We start from the raw sequence: 17,948 nt of genomic DNA, 5'->3' as shown, positions 1-17,948 counted from the left end.
TAAATAAACTGCAGTATATATTCCAACCTACCTAGGCAGCATTATCTTGAGTATGGTACTATTGTATATTGTTTGGTTCATCATCTAATTTCCTGCTGGTGCATTCATTCCCCTTGTGCAAGACCCCTACAGCTCATTCAATCTCTACGGGTAAGTACTAGCAGATTGCAAACATCACCATCATTCATGAGGAGGATTGGGGCTGTCTCTTGAAGATCCTATTATCCCCATTCATTCTTACTGGCATCCAAGGTTTGGCATGCAGTGGGCCTTTGTAATAATTAGGTATGCATCTACATGATGAAATCAATTGGCCATGCCCTTTCCCCGTAGACAAGCACTCCACGTGATCCCTAGTCACCACTGAGGATTCTACACTGGAGATTGGGGTCTGAATGGTTACATAATAAGTCAGCAAGCAAAGGAGAGCACTTTTGCTGAAATTGAATTCATCCTCAAGTTTTGGTGAGTATCTTCACTAGGTGGACCCTGTTTTTTCACTAAACTTTACCAAGACAACAGTGATATATAGACTGTATAGCATATATCATAGACAGAAGTAGCTAAACATTTTAAAAAGATAGCTGGGTGCACAAGACTTCGAAAAAAAAGTACTCAGTCCTGATAGGCACACTGGTGCCAGGACTGGATACAAATGACAGTGTAGAATCCTCAAAATACAGAAACATTCCTACAATGGGGCTAGGCCAGGCCCAGAGGGAGGATGGCCCCAATGTTGTAGAAGGAAGTAGCAGTTCACAAAAACTAAAGTACAGCCATAAAGATGATAGAGTGGACTATTGAGGATAGGAAAGAAATTATGGATTGTTACTATTATGCAAAAAGACCAGAATTTCCAGACACAAGATATACAAAAAGATTAAGAGAGAAATTAGAGGAAAAAATACTTCCACAAGAAGAACCGTCAGAAGCTTCAAATACAAATTTGTGTTCACTAATATAACAAATGTATGAAAAACATTATATAGACCAAGAAACTTTGAGTTGTTTCAAAAAATAAGCATCTGGGGAAGTGCAAAAATATAAACAACAAAACCTAGAGATTTTTGAAAAGTATAAAAAAGAAATAGGGACATGGGAAAGAAAGACATATTTGATATGGTGCAATATTTATGCAAAGTCAAAAGCCAAATTAATCAGTACAAAAAGGCAGCCCTAAAGCTATACAAAGAGAAATACAGACAAAGAGCATCCAGATATGGAAAATTTCACAATAAAAAATAATATCATAAAGAGGGAATGTAGAAAAGAAGATTAGTAAAGTAAAAGTTAAAAAAATAGAAGCTGAAGTTATGGAATGCCTGCCATGTAGAACGTCTAACACAGATTACATCACAGCATGATGGAACAAGTCCCCAAAGTAAGGAGAAACAGGAAGATCAGGAGACATTTGAAGAAGAAATATGGACAAGGGAAAGAAAAAGAGGTTTAATATAGTGTAATTGTTATGCAAAGAAGAAAGCAAAGCATCATAGAAAATGATGAAGTCTACATCACATGGGATCACCCATTACCAACAGTTCAAAAGATAAATGCGAGAAAACCAGATATAGTTGTCCATGAAAAGAAGACAAAAGTAGTATTGAACATTGAAATTGCTACACCCAGTGACTACAGTGTCTTGCATACAGAGAGAGAGAGAGAGACACTAATTCATAAAATATCAGTATTTGCAGGCTGAAATGAGAGCAATGTGGAAGAAAGAAACCCAGAAAGTTCCAATAATAATAGGAGCAACGGGTCTTAAAAAAAAGAATCTATAATCGTATTTAGATATGTCACCAATACATGTAAATCCATATGAATTGCAGGAGTCATTACTCTGCACATTGCGGGTGCTGCAAAGAGCACTTCTGGCTGACATCAAAGACTGAAACAATACTAATTTCATGAACTTTAATCATACTTTGACTTAGGAATGGGGTCCATTCCCATCGTGTTATTAGAAACCCAACAAGATTTTGAAAAATTAAAAAAGAGTGTGTGCTATGAGCATACATACCCCTTGACTCTTTTAATTAGCATTTTCACAGATGCACTGTATAGGTCATTGAAAGATGACCTCTGTCTTCCCTTTGCTATGCACATGAACTTCATTATTGATTTATGCATCATTTTATGTTAATGTCTTTTGTCTTTCATGTGGTACTATATGTTAACTTTATAATAATACAATAGTGTAAGGCTGACAATTTGTATTCATTTATTAGTCTGATTTGCTGTATAACAAGACATAGTTGAAAAAAGCCTCATTGGTCCAGTCTATCTAATTGTAATATGTAGACACATCATTCATTCAATCAATCAATCAGTAAATAACTATAAAGTAATTTTATATGCTTTTGACAGTACCCAATGAAAACTGGTGAGTTCTGTGGACTAGAGAACATCCTCCTAAGATCATATTCAGGATCTAGAGTAGCTTTATAACTCAGGAACTTGTACATTTCTTATTAGAAGCAGTTGCCCATAGCAAGTACAAGTTAAAATGATATTTTTGTCAATTCTCCATGGAACTCTGCAGTTAGCCAAATCTCTTTCTTTGTACACATCTAAACATTTGAACATTCTGAAAGAGGTGATTTGTTGGGATCCACACCTAGTTTCTATTATTGCTTCATTCTGGAGTCCAGGTTATCCTAATCAAAAGCAGCATTTGAAGATGACATTATGTAAATAAGTACAGAAAATTGCCATCATTCAGAGATAGGAGTCACTTGAACAACCAAAACACTTGACACCAAGAATGAGAATAAAAGATAAATGCTCTTCAAACTGGTAAAAAGGCTTACAACAAAGTGCTGTATTAGAACTGGAGGCCCACATTGATGAAAAAACATGACAGCTTATTGTCACAGCTGTGTTTGCTCTTCCTTTGTTGATTCCACCATTGAATTCTGAGATAAAGATTTTTTTCCGTTCACAATTATTTTAATACACCCCTCTGTGAAAACTAGCCACTTCCCCTGTCTTTCCATTTTACTTCTGTGACATCATAGCTTTTTTACCCACTAAAATACTAATATCCCCTTTTTATTTCCTAATTGAATCTAGATATCACTTAAAGAGTTCAAAATCATTTCTTTCTTCCCCAGCAGTAATCAAACAGGTAAACATTTTATACCTTTGCCTTTTTACTTTTCCCTTTTTCTTTTCATTTCTCCCCTTTTCTGCTTTCTACCCTTATTGCAAATCAAAAGAAATTGTAGCCTTTTTGTATCTCAGACTAATTATATCTCCTCTTATCTTTTTCACTTTTCCCCGACTTGCTTTCTACACCTTTTTTGTCATATTATTTTTGTCATACTATTCTATGTATTGACTTAGTATATGTATATCTAAACTGTTCTATGTCCTACATATATTGTCATTGTTGTATTTGGAGCTTTTCTCTCCGGGCTTCTGCTGAAAATGGGTTATGCCCAGTCGGACTACCTTGGTAAACAAATGTAAATTAAATAAAATAAATAATACTATGCCTGATCAAGTCGAATCATAAGTATAATGTAGGACACCAACCAGCATTCTTGGCATGATTCTGTACCATAAGAGGTACATAAACTGGGCAATGAATATATTGTACATCAGTACTTAACACACACACACACACACACACACACACAAACACAACACATACAGTAAGCGCTCCTTACCCTGGAAAACATCTATATATACATTGTTACAGAAATCAGGTTCACAACCATTGAGAGCACCCCATCAGTGCAAGGTTTCAATTCCTACCCCACACTCAGGTCCCCTGCACTACATAAAGGCACTAATGGCGGTGGTGTCTCCATATTGGTAAAATAACACTTTACTCCAGACTACTTACACAAGATAAAAATATGAAACTCCTGCATGTCCATCTTATCATTAATAAGGTCCCTTATCATATCATGGCTAACTATAGGGCCCCTATGTATGTCTTCCTCAGCTCATAACTCCTACCGAATTGGTATGGAGTCCATATGCATTAAGGCAAACACCATTCTCCAAAGGGACTTCAAATATTCCTTTATTAAATGGGAGACATATACATCCTGTAATGTGCATGACCAGTGATTTCTGGACTTCAGCAGTACAAACTCTCTAGACTATTTAGTATACTACCCAACAAGGGGTGGTAAAATCCTGGACTTGTCCTTTACCAGTGTAGGGCAGCTGTATTCCCTACTAATTATAAATCTCTCCCTGGTCTAATCATGCCACAGGATAGTCATGTTCACCTTATGAGTGAAGCTAGAAGCACCCACCAATAGCTTGATATTCAGAGATTATGTCAAGGTTAATCTGCTGAGAGTGAGTGATGACCTGATTAAATTCAGTATCCCCTTCCAACTCATTGACCCCCCCCCACCTATACAAAATCCTTTACTGCTAAGTTTTATGCACATATGAATAGCAGTGTAGATGCATCTGTTGTCTTCCAAAATAAATAAAATACCAAATTCAAAAATAAACCCATATGGTTGACCCCAAATATAAACAGGTTCTGTAATAGTAGGAAAAATAATTGCATTTAAAAATAATTCTAACTCTCAAGATGCAAAAACAGCGCTTGCTAAACTTAACAGGAAACTCTGGCTCTCAATAAAGTCAACCAAAGCCAGATATAAATCAGAATTGCCACCCAAGCAAATGACAACCACAAAACCTTCTTTAATTATATTAGAAATCTTAGAAACAATGTCCAGCACTGTGCAGAGCTAATAGTAAATTATATCACATACTCAGACCTAGAGGACATAGTCAATCTACTCACTAATAAATTTAGCTCTAACTAAACCCTCTTTCCCCTCCTACATTCCCAATCTCATACCTGCATCTACATCCCCCACAAATCTTCCATGCAAAAGTCCTCAAGGCACTATACAAGGCCACAGCCACTGTTTCTGTGGGGCTGGATAACATACCAAGCTGCTTACTGATCATCCGGTAATGGGACCTGTCAGACTCCCTACAGAGGCTATTCAGTATTAGCCTCCAAACAGGCTCTGTGCTGAATGAACAAAGGACAGCAAATGTCATCCCATTGCACAAAGGTGGGATGTCAACAGACCTGGGAAACTGTAGACTCATAAGTCTGATTAGCCTTATTTATTAGGCTGTGAAAAGGATCATTATGAACCTAATAAATAAGGACATAAGTAACTTACAAATTCTTTAGCCAAGTCAGTTGACTTGTTAAGGACAGATCCTGACTTCTTAGCCTGGTTTGACTTCTTACGGAAGGTTACAGAAGCAATGGATAAGGGCAAATTTCTATACACTGAATATCTAGACCCGAGAATGGCATTCAGCACCATTCCACTCTCTGGTGCTGCAGATAAACTTTCTCAGCTAAATGTTAATCTCTGTGCAACTTATTGTATAGCAAATTGGTTCACAAATGCAGCCTAAGAAATTAGCATGGGCTACTCTACCTTCTCCAAGAGAACTGTCGATAGTGGTGTATCCCAGGTTTCAGTCTTTGGGACATTCTGATTTAGCATTTACTTCTTGGAGGTTAAAACTACTGTTAAGGATTTATGACTGACCAAGTTTATAATTGACTGTAAACTTTTTGTGCTATTATAAACTCTCCAGAGGACACCTAGATCTTCCAAGATGGCCTTTCGCAAACCAGTAGTTGGTATCAAAACCATAGAATAAAACTGAATGCCAAGAACTATATAATATCCCTTGGCAAGTTCCTTGTAATTATCACATTGACAACACAACTGAAAATTATTCCATTATTAGTGACCTGGGAACCTATGCAGACAATGAACTGTCCTTCAATCACCATGTATCCATTATTATAAGAAAGTTATTTTTCATTGCACAGCTTATTAGTATGTGTCCAGGTCCACAATTATAATCATTTCACTATATTCTGCACTCATCAGGCCAATCATTGAGTATAATGCACCTTTTGATATGTACCTGTCCAAACATTTGACACAACTTGATTACCCACAATGCTTTCTTGCTAAAATCATCAAGGTTCTAAATCATAAAAGCTATGCAGACCATCTGAAAGCTTTGCCCTTCTTCTTGGTGTCATATTGGATACTGAGGGGCAATCTCTGCCTCTTAAACACTGCCTCAGCAGATCCTATTCTATCAGACCTACTGCAAATTTGCAAGTCCAATGGAGTCATAAACTCAAGCTCAAGAGATCTAAATCTCTTTTGCAACATAAAGTGAATATGTTAGAGGGACAGATATACATCACGGAGAATACTATTATTTTAAAATCATAAGCATAGTACTTATCTTGCACTATTCATATGTAATCAGGATGAATGGATAGATAACCTCAGATTCAACCCTGGTTTGGCACCCTTGTCCCGCATGGATGGGGGTAGCATGTAAATTATTCATAATTAAAATATAAAACTTCACAGGAAAGTAGGGCTAAGCTTCTAAAGATCCTAATGAATCAATAGCCTATCTATAAACCTATGAGCACACACACACACACACACACACACACACACACACACACACACACACACACACACACACACACACTCACACATTACAGCCAGACCACAGCTGCATTTTCTGTTAGTATTCTACTTAGTCCTCACAAGCATACAAACTTTTCTTATATGTTATTGTGAACTATTAGAAACTGAATATTTGGCATACTGCATAAATGACAGCTTAGTTTAAAGCAAATATACCTACCTTGCATAACATGATGACATAAGAAATTATACTTGAGTGAAGAGTCAGCCTTTATTTACAGTTTGTGTTGATTTTAAGTTTGCTTTTGATTCATCTTTAAGATCTATACTAAGACAAATAATAATTTGCAAAAATTACTTTTTATTTAGTAATGATGATGGAAGTATTTTATAACAGCAAAGATCATCAAATGTTTAACCCATGATTAGATCAATCACAAAGTACAATTAATTTTCCTTTCAGCAAGTACCTGGCTAGACACAGCATGCAACTAGGAAAGGCCATCCAGGTTCCTATCTAAAAAGACTGCTGGTCTAAAAACCCTTAGCTACCAAAACAGGCTTGAAACCCTACCTCTCCATCCCTTATAACCTCATATGAGAAGATATATGTCTTGCTTTCCCTGCCATCAAAGATCCTACACTATGCGTTCTTTTATACCTACATAAGACAAACAGCTCCATAAGCACTTGAACTAAGGAAAGACTTCTACCAGCAGATAAATAAAACATGTTATATGAGATTTATTAATCAGTGGTTACCTCTATCTGTAACAAATTGCCTATGCATGTTACGCAGAGTGACACCATTACATCTTTCAAGAAGAACTTAGATAATTGCATGGCTATCTGCAAATTCATCATTGGCCTGACATGTTTTGTTCTCCTGAAAGTGAGAGGTACATCATGAGGATAGGTATGGGAAAGATGCATGTGGCCTATTGACTTACTTACCTTGTAAGAAATGTGATCCTATGATTATGTGTCCTTTGCCTTATTCACTATCAAGAAGTTTTGGTTTGTATTAAGACTTTGCATTCACCTTTTCTATTCCCAGTTAATTTTAACTTTCTGGATTTGAAAATCTGTGATATATTTCAGGGTAAAAATTAACCTCACTGCCAGAACATTTTAATTTTGGGTTTTACTGCTGGTGCTCTTGTTCCTCCTTTAGCAGCATTCACAGTAAATAGTGTTACAGTTAATTGATACAAAAATGTGGGATAGTCCATTAATACTAAACTGATTCATTATGCTACAATGAAGACCATTTGACCAAATACCAGAATATTGGTACTATCTAACTAAAACTTTGCTAACTGGAAAACACATACAAGTGTGTATGGAAGGTGAGGAGAGTAAATCCCTTAGCCACGGTTCATAACTCAAAAGTTGTAGCACCACACTGTGGGTTATTTAAACTGAAGGGACCATAGCACCATTACTGTTTCTCTTTCTCCACCTTCCATAAATGTAAAATTAATTAGATCTCTCTGTTTTAGTCTTTTGAATTCAATGAAACAAAATGTGGTAGATTCATATTAAGATAGGATATCTGCTTTAAGTAAAATTACAATATTGCTTATATGCTGTATTACAACTTGTTCCTAAGTATAAATGCATTAGGTAGCAGCTACTAAAAATGGATCAAACAAAAGTATATATTGATTTCAGTGGATGATTGTTACACATCAAAACTTTGACTAATGGAAATTTGACAACTTGAGAAGCATTATACTCAGTTATATAACAAATGACTTTAAAGTATTCCTAGTTATACTAAATGTTATGATTTAAATGCTATAAATGTATTATACTTTCTGATATATATATATATATATATATGTTAATTCTTTATGATGTATTATATTGGGTTTTTGATTAATCTTTTAAATATGAATACACATGATGTGGTCTTGTAGTGAGAGTAATACAGTACTGCAAAGTGCAGTCTCCTGAACCACAGGTAACTTTGAGTTCCTGATTCAATGATTTGCTGAAAAAACACTGATCAGGAAATAAACCTGTACTGCACAAAAGCTGCCATGATACATGTTATCTTTTCTCAATTATACAGCAGTTCAGACTTCCAAGAGGGCTGCACAACAGCTTAATTGCAGATCTTCTATTATGAAAAAATAAATGTAAGGTACAGACTATATTAATTTTGTGAAAGCACAAATAAGCAACTGGGCTGGTATTCCACAGCAGGATTTGTTAATTGAAAGGTGACATCATGATTATGCTCCAAACCTGGCCATGAGAAAGCAGCCAAGGCCCGTGTTAAAGATGCATTCCATCAGAATGAGTTGATCCAGCCAAAACTGTGGCAGAAAGGAAAAGTATTAAACTTTTAAACACATTGAAGACAGTGAAGTATTTGTGGAAAATGATTATTCACTGTACATCAGGCAAAGAGAAGCAAATTTACTCCTGGAGAATCAATGTAATTTTTAATGCAGAACAAGCTAAAGAGGAAATACAAATGTTTGCCCAACAAAAAGGGAGCCATCAAACAGAAGGGAACTCTGCTTCTCATTCTTTTGATTAGAAAGGTCATAGAGAGACTTTGCCAGTGAAACCTTTTCAAATGTTCCCAAGGAAGATGCTTGAAAGATGGAAAAAAGTACAGGAGTTGACTAGAAGAACTGGGAGTACATTGGGACTTGAACTGGAGTCTGGAGGTGGGAGACAGAGGTGAACAGGCAGAAGGCCAGTAACACAGAAATTAGTGAATAAATGTGAGATTATAAAGCATGGATCTACATTTGTAAAGTAGGGCTGTACAAGAAAAAGTGGAAAGGTTGGGATTTTGTTTACTTTGTTTAACTTGTAACGGATTGAAAAACATATGCTCCACTTCATGTCTTTAATGTTTGGAAGGATTCTAAGGGGAGGGGAGAAAGTAACTGTAAGAAAAACAGTTGTTGTTCTTAACAGTATTTCATGATATAAATTGCATGTTATATAGTAAAGCATTTATGGTTTTGTTGTATGTGATAAAGATACTAAAGTAAACATGTTCTCTTTTCTTCTTTTTTCATCAAATGTAGACATTACAACATAAAAAGAGAAGAAAGGCTGCACAAAAGCATATTTAAGTTAATAGACTGTAATTTTGATTTGTTGAGGTGAGGGATGGAGTGTAAACATGCAGAGATCATAATACATGTAAAGCTGATATGTTTTCTTTTACTTGGTGAATGTCTGGATTAAGGCCCCTGGCTTGATATAAATCAAATAACACTGAATGTAATGAAAAGTTGTACTTTAACAAATAAATGTCAAGTGTGAGATGAGAAGTTTGCAGTTGAAGGCAGATTTACATTTTGTTTTTATGTTTCTGTGGAGACAAGCTGACTACAGGGGTAAGCAATAAAAGCCAGAGCACTTTTTGAGGCTAAAAGTTAATGTTTTCTGAAAGCACACAAGCTGTTTTTCACATTTAAGAGGAGAATATAGATAAGACAAGAACAGACAACAATTATTCTAAGTAAGAGCACAGGCTGTAATATGCATCTTAGCTTGGAAAGCCTTAATTTTAGGTTAGGTAATACCTGTGTGTGCAGCTGTTGATCTGGGATAATTGTTCCTATCAGAAGAGTTAAACTTCATTATTTAAAGATGTACATAGTTTGTGTGTGTGTGTGTGTGTGTGTGTGTGTGTGTGTGTGTGTGTGTGTGTGTGTGTGTGTGTGTGTGTGTGTGTGTGTGTGTGTGTGTATTTTAAGTAAATAGGTTATGGGGCATTCTGTGTGTGAGTGTTTTGTTTTTGATGGTTTTCATTAAAATAGAAAGTCTTGTAAAATGTGACATAGGTTCAAGTGGAGATGACAAGAAATTACTGTATGAAAGATCAACCTGCCAAGCATTAGTAGGTCCATAATCCATATAACACAAAGGATGGAAACAGACATTTGAAAAGCTGTCATTTGTGTGTGTGTGTGTGTGTGTGTGTGTGTGTGTGTGTGTGTGTGTGTGTGTGTGTGTGTGTGTGTGTGTGTGTGTGTGTGTGTAATAGGTGGGATTAATAACTTCTTATTATAATGGCTAAACTATCCATATTATTTTGGAACATGAATGGCCTCATAGGTATAGACAAAAAGGAAAGAGTACTGAAATATATTAAGAAATGCTTAGTGCAAATAGCAATGCTACATGAGATACATTTGGAAAGAAGTGAGCTTTGAATTTGATAAAAAAGGATTTCAGAATAGATATTCAGCAGAGTATCATGGACAAAGGAAAATATGAGTACTTATACTAATTGCTAGAAGAGCTTTAATAGTGACTGAAGTGGAAAACAAGATAATGGTGGATTTGTAGTAGTAAAGCTCTACTGGCAAGAGTGGAGGATTATGCTGGCATGTATTTATATTCACCTAAAACTGCTGTTATGGAGCTTAAGAAAATTTTGGGAGAAATTATTAGATTTCAGTAGGGAGTATTACTTATAGGTAAGGACTTTAATTTGATTTACATATTGCTAAACTAGACAGAAATTATATTTCACAGGAACATATGCATTTAATTGAGAGTTATTACACACATTCAATAATTATTTCAGATCATGTACCAATAACAACTAAGATAAAAATGCAGTGTAGTGAAATATAAATGAGGCACTGACTCTTCCCCACCTACCTGTTAAAAAGAGCTGAATTTAAGGAATGGGTATTGAAAATTATTTAAGAGTTATTAGTGAAGATAGGAATTTGGGACAGCCATGGTGGTGCAGCGGTTAGCATTGCTGCCTCACAGCAAGTGACTCTCTGGTTCGATCCTCAGCTGGGGTGCCTTCTGTGCGGAGTCTGCATGTCCTCCCTGTGGTCCCATGGGTTTCCTCTGGGTGCTCCGGTTTCCTCCCACATCCCAAAGACATGCTGTAGGTGGATTGGACACTCTAAATTGGCTCTAGGTGTGAGTGTGTGTGTGTGTGTGTGTGTGTGTGTGTGTGTGTGTGTGTGTGTGTGTGTGTGTGTGTGTGTGTATGCCTTCTGTGGAAGGTTGGGCACCGGGCTGGCAACTTGAGATCATAAAACTCCACTGCCAATCATGAGCAGACAGGTGATCCGCTGTGGCGACCCCTAACCGGGAAAAGCCGAAAGAAGAAGTGAAGACAGGAATTCCTTCAGAAGTTATAGCAAAATAAGTGGGATAAAATGAAAGTAGAGCTTAAAAATAGGGTATAAATAAAAGAAAAAGAGATATAGTTAAGAAGTAACAGGAATTATTTAGAGGGACTGACAAAGGTTAAAGTATTGCAGAATAAGGGGAATCTCAGAGAACAAGAAGAGGCTGAACTGCAAAGTGCTAAAGAGAAGATAAGGGTGTATCTGGATAATATGCATGAGTTTAGACAGATTGATGTTAAGTAACTGTTTTTTGATGATAACTCAAGACCAGAAAAACTTTTAAAACAATGACTTAGGCAACAGAAAGTGGAAAGAGTTGTTGCCAAACTGAATAATTCCACTGACAACTTTGGAATTCTGAACACAAGTATTCAGAAATCTGAGGATACAGGGTGTATAGAAGACAATAAAAAAGAAAGGAAGGAAGAAACTGCTTTGTTATGTAACACACAGATTATATGGAATGATAATATTTTTTCTATCAGAAAACCTTCATTATACAGAAAAAGGTATTATTTATCCAAAAGAGAAGGTAGGAAAAAAAAGAGGCAAGGGGCAGGTGAACAGGAAGAAATCAAAATGGAACATAGAAAGACTGAAGAACATCACTGTAAGAAAAAAGAGAAGAAAAACAGACATTGACAAAATGGCTCAAGGTGTGGATGTACAAAGTCAGCTCAATGAGAATTGTACGCTTGCAAATGTAATAAGCAATGAAAACAGTGGGATGAATAAAGACCATTCCTTTGTTACAATTGATAGAGCAGATGTTACTGAATTAGAAGTTGAAGATTCTTCAGATCTGGTCAGAAAATATATTCTTGTAATTGGAGATTCGGTTATTAAAGGAACTGATGCTTGCATTAGCAGAGAAGATAATGAACATCAGATAGTGTTATGTGTGTCAGAAGCAAAAACACGGATGTGAGACAGGCATTAGAATGTCTTAATGTATGGAAGTATGGATCTGTTTTTATTCATGTTGGGGCAATGATCTCATCCACAAGAACTCGCTGACTGTTAGGGAACTTACAGCCCTTTTAGATAGAATAGCTTGTACAGGTGTTACAATGTATTTTTCACACATCACATAAAGAAAGAAGAGTCAGGTCACCATGAATAAAAAGATTTTTTGGGTAAATACCTACATGGAAAAAAAGTCCTGTTAAAAAAAATGGAAATGTGTAGAGTATCCGAGCCTAATTTTGGGCACAACTGGGTTCAGACAGGATGGCATGCATTTGTCAAGATCAGGGAATAGAATTTTTGCGGCAGACATTTTGCAATATTGGACAAACACAAGGCAGGATTTCTGCCAGATCTAAACTTTAACATTTCACAGAGAGCAACACTTGATGTATCTCTGATGATTGTTAATGCTACAACCATTAATAATAAAGATTTTTCACCATAAAATGTGTTACTTTCCCACAAGATTGATGCTGTTATTGTTTTTGAAACATGGTTAAATAATAATGACTGGAAATCAGTTCTGTCAGGGTATAAATGTTTTACTGTGACGAACATTCTAAAAAAAATCAGGTGGAGGTGGTATGATAGGAATTAAAGATTGTTATGAGACCTGTAATTATTACACATTCAATAATAACACCAGTGCTATAGTTTATGTAACTGTGACAATAAAGACAACCTTGGAGCATATAACAATTGTTGGAGTGCATATACCATCAAAGTCAAGTGCTGATGACCTAGAGGAATTCATACATTTCTTGCATGAAACACAGCAGGGAAGAATAATAGTGGCTGGGGACGTAAATTTACTGAAACAGTCTGGAATAATATTGTTTCAACCACATTAGTAAGAAAATTATTCATAACATATGTTCAGGAACAGCAATTGCTTCAGATTTAAAAAAAAAAAAAGCTTACGAGGGAATGAAACATGCTAGACTATGTTTGTATTCTTAAATAAATTGCTGTTAGTTCTTGTCAAGTTTTACCACAATTGATGTGCAGTGATCATGGAGTTATAAAGTTTAATTTGTTGCTAATTCTGCAAAACTAACATCTAAATCAATGCACAGAAGATTAACAGCAGATTATATGGAAGCAAAACAGTCACTGTAAAACTAATTGTAGTCAGTGGAAAACTGAAGAAGCAATGTAGTCAGTTTTGAAAGAAAAACTGTTTGAATGATAAAAAATCAAAAAATGTTTAACATAAGGATCTAGGCATACAGTGTCAAGAGAATATATTTCCATAAGAACAAGATACTTGATTAAGTTGAGAAACAAAATTATAAGAAATGGAAGAGGTTGAACAACAACTTTGAAAACTGAAATAAACAAACTGGACAGACAAATTAAACATAATGTGAGACAAGATCAGGAAAATTTTGAAGAAAATTCATATAAAGATACTGAGCATAATAGGCGACCATGTTTATATATATATATATATATATATATATATATATATATATATATATATATATATATATATATAAGATGTTGAAGGAGTAAATCCATACAGACTGATAAACATTGTGAGAATTTGTAACATTTATTATCAAACACAACAGTTTATAGATATATTTATAAAATCTTATGCATTTTGGCTCCCCAAAGGGGGTGATACATTGTCCTAGTGACATCCAGGTAACCTCAAATACTGACATCAAATTGGATTATACTGAAAAAGTAAAAGACATATGCAAGCTGGATCCAAACAAAACATAGGGTGGAGATAGAATTAGTAGTCTTGACCTGAGAACACTTCAGCAAGATCTTACAGTACTATTGTATCTATTATTTACTAGGTTGTATAACTATGGAGGGAGTCTTCAAGATTGGAAATATGCACTTGTTAAACCTGTCTTGAAGGGAAAGGGGAGTAGGACAAACCTGGAGTCATACAGACCCTTAAGTTTCCTTTCATGTTATGGAAAATAATAGAGAAGGTACTATTGCATAAGTTATTGTCAGAATTGGAAAGCTTGTGACTTGAAACCATATATCAGCATACTTATGTTGAAAACAGATCTATTACCACCTGTAATATGATGTTATATAACAATATCATAACAGCTATGAATGACAAATTGTGCTGTGATGTCATTTATATAGATTTAACGTCAGCATTTGACAGGGTTGCTCAAAACACTGATCAATGAATTAGAACTAGGTAATGATGTCCTCTTGATAAGCTGGATAGATCCATGGCTTACAAATATGACATGACAAGTATCATACAGCAACTGGATGGGTGAAATATAAGGTTATAGTCAGGGTGTCTCATAGGGTGGTGCCCTAGGCCCATGCTGGTTAATTGTATCTTTCAGATCTATCTTTTTCATCTGAGGTGTTTTACAGTCTGTATGCAGATGACTTGAAATTGAGTAAACTGATTACATGTGTTATAGATAGGGCATGAATGTAAAAGAACTTGGCCAAATTGACCATTGGACATAGGAGAATACTATGCTGATGAATACATCAAAAACTAAGCATATGAGATTTGTAAGGCATAAACTGAAAGGTGAATATTTAATGCAGCGCACAGTGATTGAAACTGTAGATTCATTTCAGGATTGGGGTATATAGGTAGATCCAGCTTTGAGTTTTCTAATCAATTAACAAACTATAGGTTGTATAAAAAGATTTATAAAGTCTAGGGAATCAGAAATGATGACATCATTGTTTGATAGTTACATTAGGCCCAGACGTGAGTATGGAATAACAATATGGAAACCTTATACGAAAATAAGCACAAGGAAACTGGAAATAGTACAGCAGAAACATACCAAATACATCCATGCATGCATGTTAACTTTTAAGTTATTATGAAAGGCTAAAGTATCTGAACTTGTACAGTGTCTGATATACATTTTAAAGAGGAGATGTTATTCAAGTAAATGGGACATGTACAGACAATGACCTCTGGAAAGTTTGGGTTATCAAAAGTGTAGAGAATCATCACATAATCTATGTAGAAGATTCTATAATGAGAAGTGTACTAAATGGGTCTCTAAGAGAGAAGCTGATGCATTGAATAGATTACCAAATTGCAATAAAGCTAACATTAGTTTAGATATTTTTAAGAACAACCTGGACACGTATTATGTGAATGACTGTTTTGATATATTGGCAGGCTAGATGGACATTAATGCCCATGCCTGAAATATTTGTATGTATATAAAATTAAAGAACCTGTAACAAGAACAATAACCATAGATTCTGTATTAGATATTAGAGATATTTTGGAAATTTTATGAAAATTTGTATAAAGCAGAGACATGTGGAAATCAGGAAAGAGCACAAATGGAAATATTTATGAAAGACTTATATATGCCAATGTTAAAGGTAGATGAGCTTAACAATTTACAGTTAAGATGGGAGGGGATGAGATAAAAAATGGTGATGGACAATTAGTCTGCAGGAAAGTCTTCAGAAGTAGGTGATATTCCTGTGGAAGTTTGGAATCTAGGCAGGAAGAAAGTAATAAAGATCTGGAAGGTTTTAAAAGTATTTTAAAAGGAGGAAAATCACCAACATTCTGGTAGAAAGCTGTAGTGGCTGTAATACTAAAAGTTAGTAAAGACCCATCAGAACCAGCTTCATACAGGTCTATTTTAATTTTAAACCATGATTACAAAGTCATTATGTCTATAATAGCTAAAATAATGGCAAAAGTGTGCCAAAATTGATAGATATGAATCAGTGTGTTTTTGTGGTGGGGATGCAAACATTAATAGAACAATGATGATACAGAGGGAGGTAGAGTGTAAGAAAATGCCACTGTTGTTGGTGGGCCTTAATGCAGAGAAAGCATTCAACAGAGTAAGCTGGGATTTTATGAGTAGGACAAAGGAATCATTTGCATTCCCTGATACAATAATAAGATTAGTTAGGGGATATATGAGGGATTACAGGCAAAAATCAAAATGGGAGGGTTTCTGTCTGACAAATTGTGCCTGAATAGTTAAACCAGACAGGGGTGTCCTCTTTCCCCAATTTTATTTCCTTTATATTTAGAGCCATTGGCAAAAAAACATAAGTGACTCAGAAATTCAAGGATATAATTTGTATGGTAATCAATAAATGTTGGCTTCATTTGTAGGCAATATTATTTTGCACTTGATAAAACCAGAAAAGGACATATCAGTGTTGTTGATCATCTTGAGACAGTTTCAAGTCTTTTCAGAATATAAAAATGAATGAAGGTAAAGCAAAGGCTATAGCTGTAAACTATGTACCCACATATGAATTAGTCTAACAATACCAATATTTATGGGGACTTGATAAAATGAAATATTTAGGATTATGGAGTGGAAAGGATTCTGGTATGGCAGCTGAGGATATATATGAGAAGAGACTAAACAAAAGATAATACAAAAAGTGAGAAACTGGAAGCTCTTAGTTTTATGTACAGGTCAGGCATATTTTTAGCAAGAGAAGTAGTTGTGGACAATAATTAATAAAGAGATGACGGAATTTAGCTGGGAGGGCAAGGGTCACATGGGATAAGTTGATCTTTCCAATAGAACAAGGTGGCTTAAGATTACCTGATTTGAAGGGATGTTTTGTAGCTACACAGTTGAGGCTCATATATATAATACAAGCACTAAGCTATAAATCAAAGTGTGAAGGGATTCTGATGAAGTGGGGGCTTAAAAAATAAGGAGAGAGTGGGATTTTGGATTCAGATCCTTAAGGAGAATAATAGCAGCCATACAGAATATTATATACATAAAGTAGCAGAAGGTATTCTAAGCCAACATGAGAATGGAAAAAGTATGTTTTGATGATAGGGATGACTGGAATTAGGTGTATAGAGAAAAGACAAGAGGAGACTAGAAACTATTGGAGAAGACTGGCTAAGGAACCAATGTACTAGGAACAAATAATGAGAGAGGGAAAGGTAATAGAATGTGAAGAGGCCAATAAGAAATTTGGACTGCAGGATAGAGACTGCCTTCGCTATCAGGGATTGATAGAGTATTGGCAAAAAGAAAAGAATCAGGGAATCCTAAGTGAAAGACCTGTTCTGGTAGAGTTTTTAGTTGAATCTAGAAAATAAGCTGGTATTAAAAAAGGGATACTTAGTAGAGCTTATAAAATATTACACATTAACTGTAGGAATCAATCATAGAAGGTTAGAAAAGGTTGGGAAGAGAGATTGGCTAAGCAATTCACAAGAAAACAATGGGAGGACATACACATGGCTCCCAAGTATGCAACAGTTTAGAAGAGTTTGCATAGGTATTTTTGTTCTCTAAGCAAACTCCAAATAAGTTTTCCAAAGGTAGATGGGAAATGTTGGAGGTGTGATGGGGAAGGAAAAGGTAAGTGGGAACATATGTTTTGGGAGTGTAAA

Source organism: Protopterus annectens, chromosome 6.part0, assembly GCF_019279795.1.
Source record: "Protopterus annectens isolate FY-2018-M chromosome 6.part0, PAN1.0, whole genome shotgun sequence".
In the NCBI taxonomy this organism is placed as follows: Eukaryota; Metazoa; Chordata; order Ceratodontiformes; family Protopteridae; genus Protopterus; species Protopterus annectens.
The sequence above is the reverse complement of the archived record's forward strand: the minus strand, read 5'-3'. Positions refer to the sequence as shown.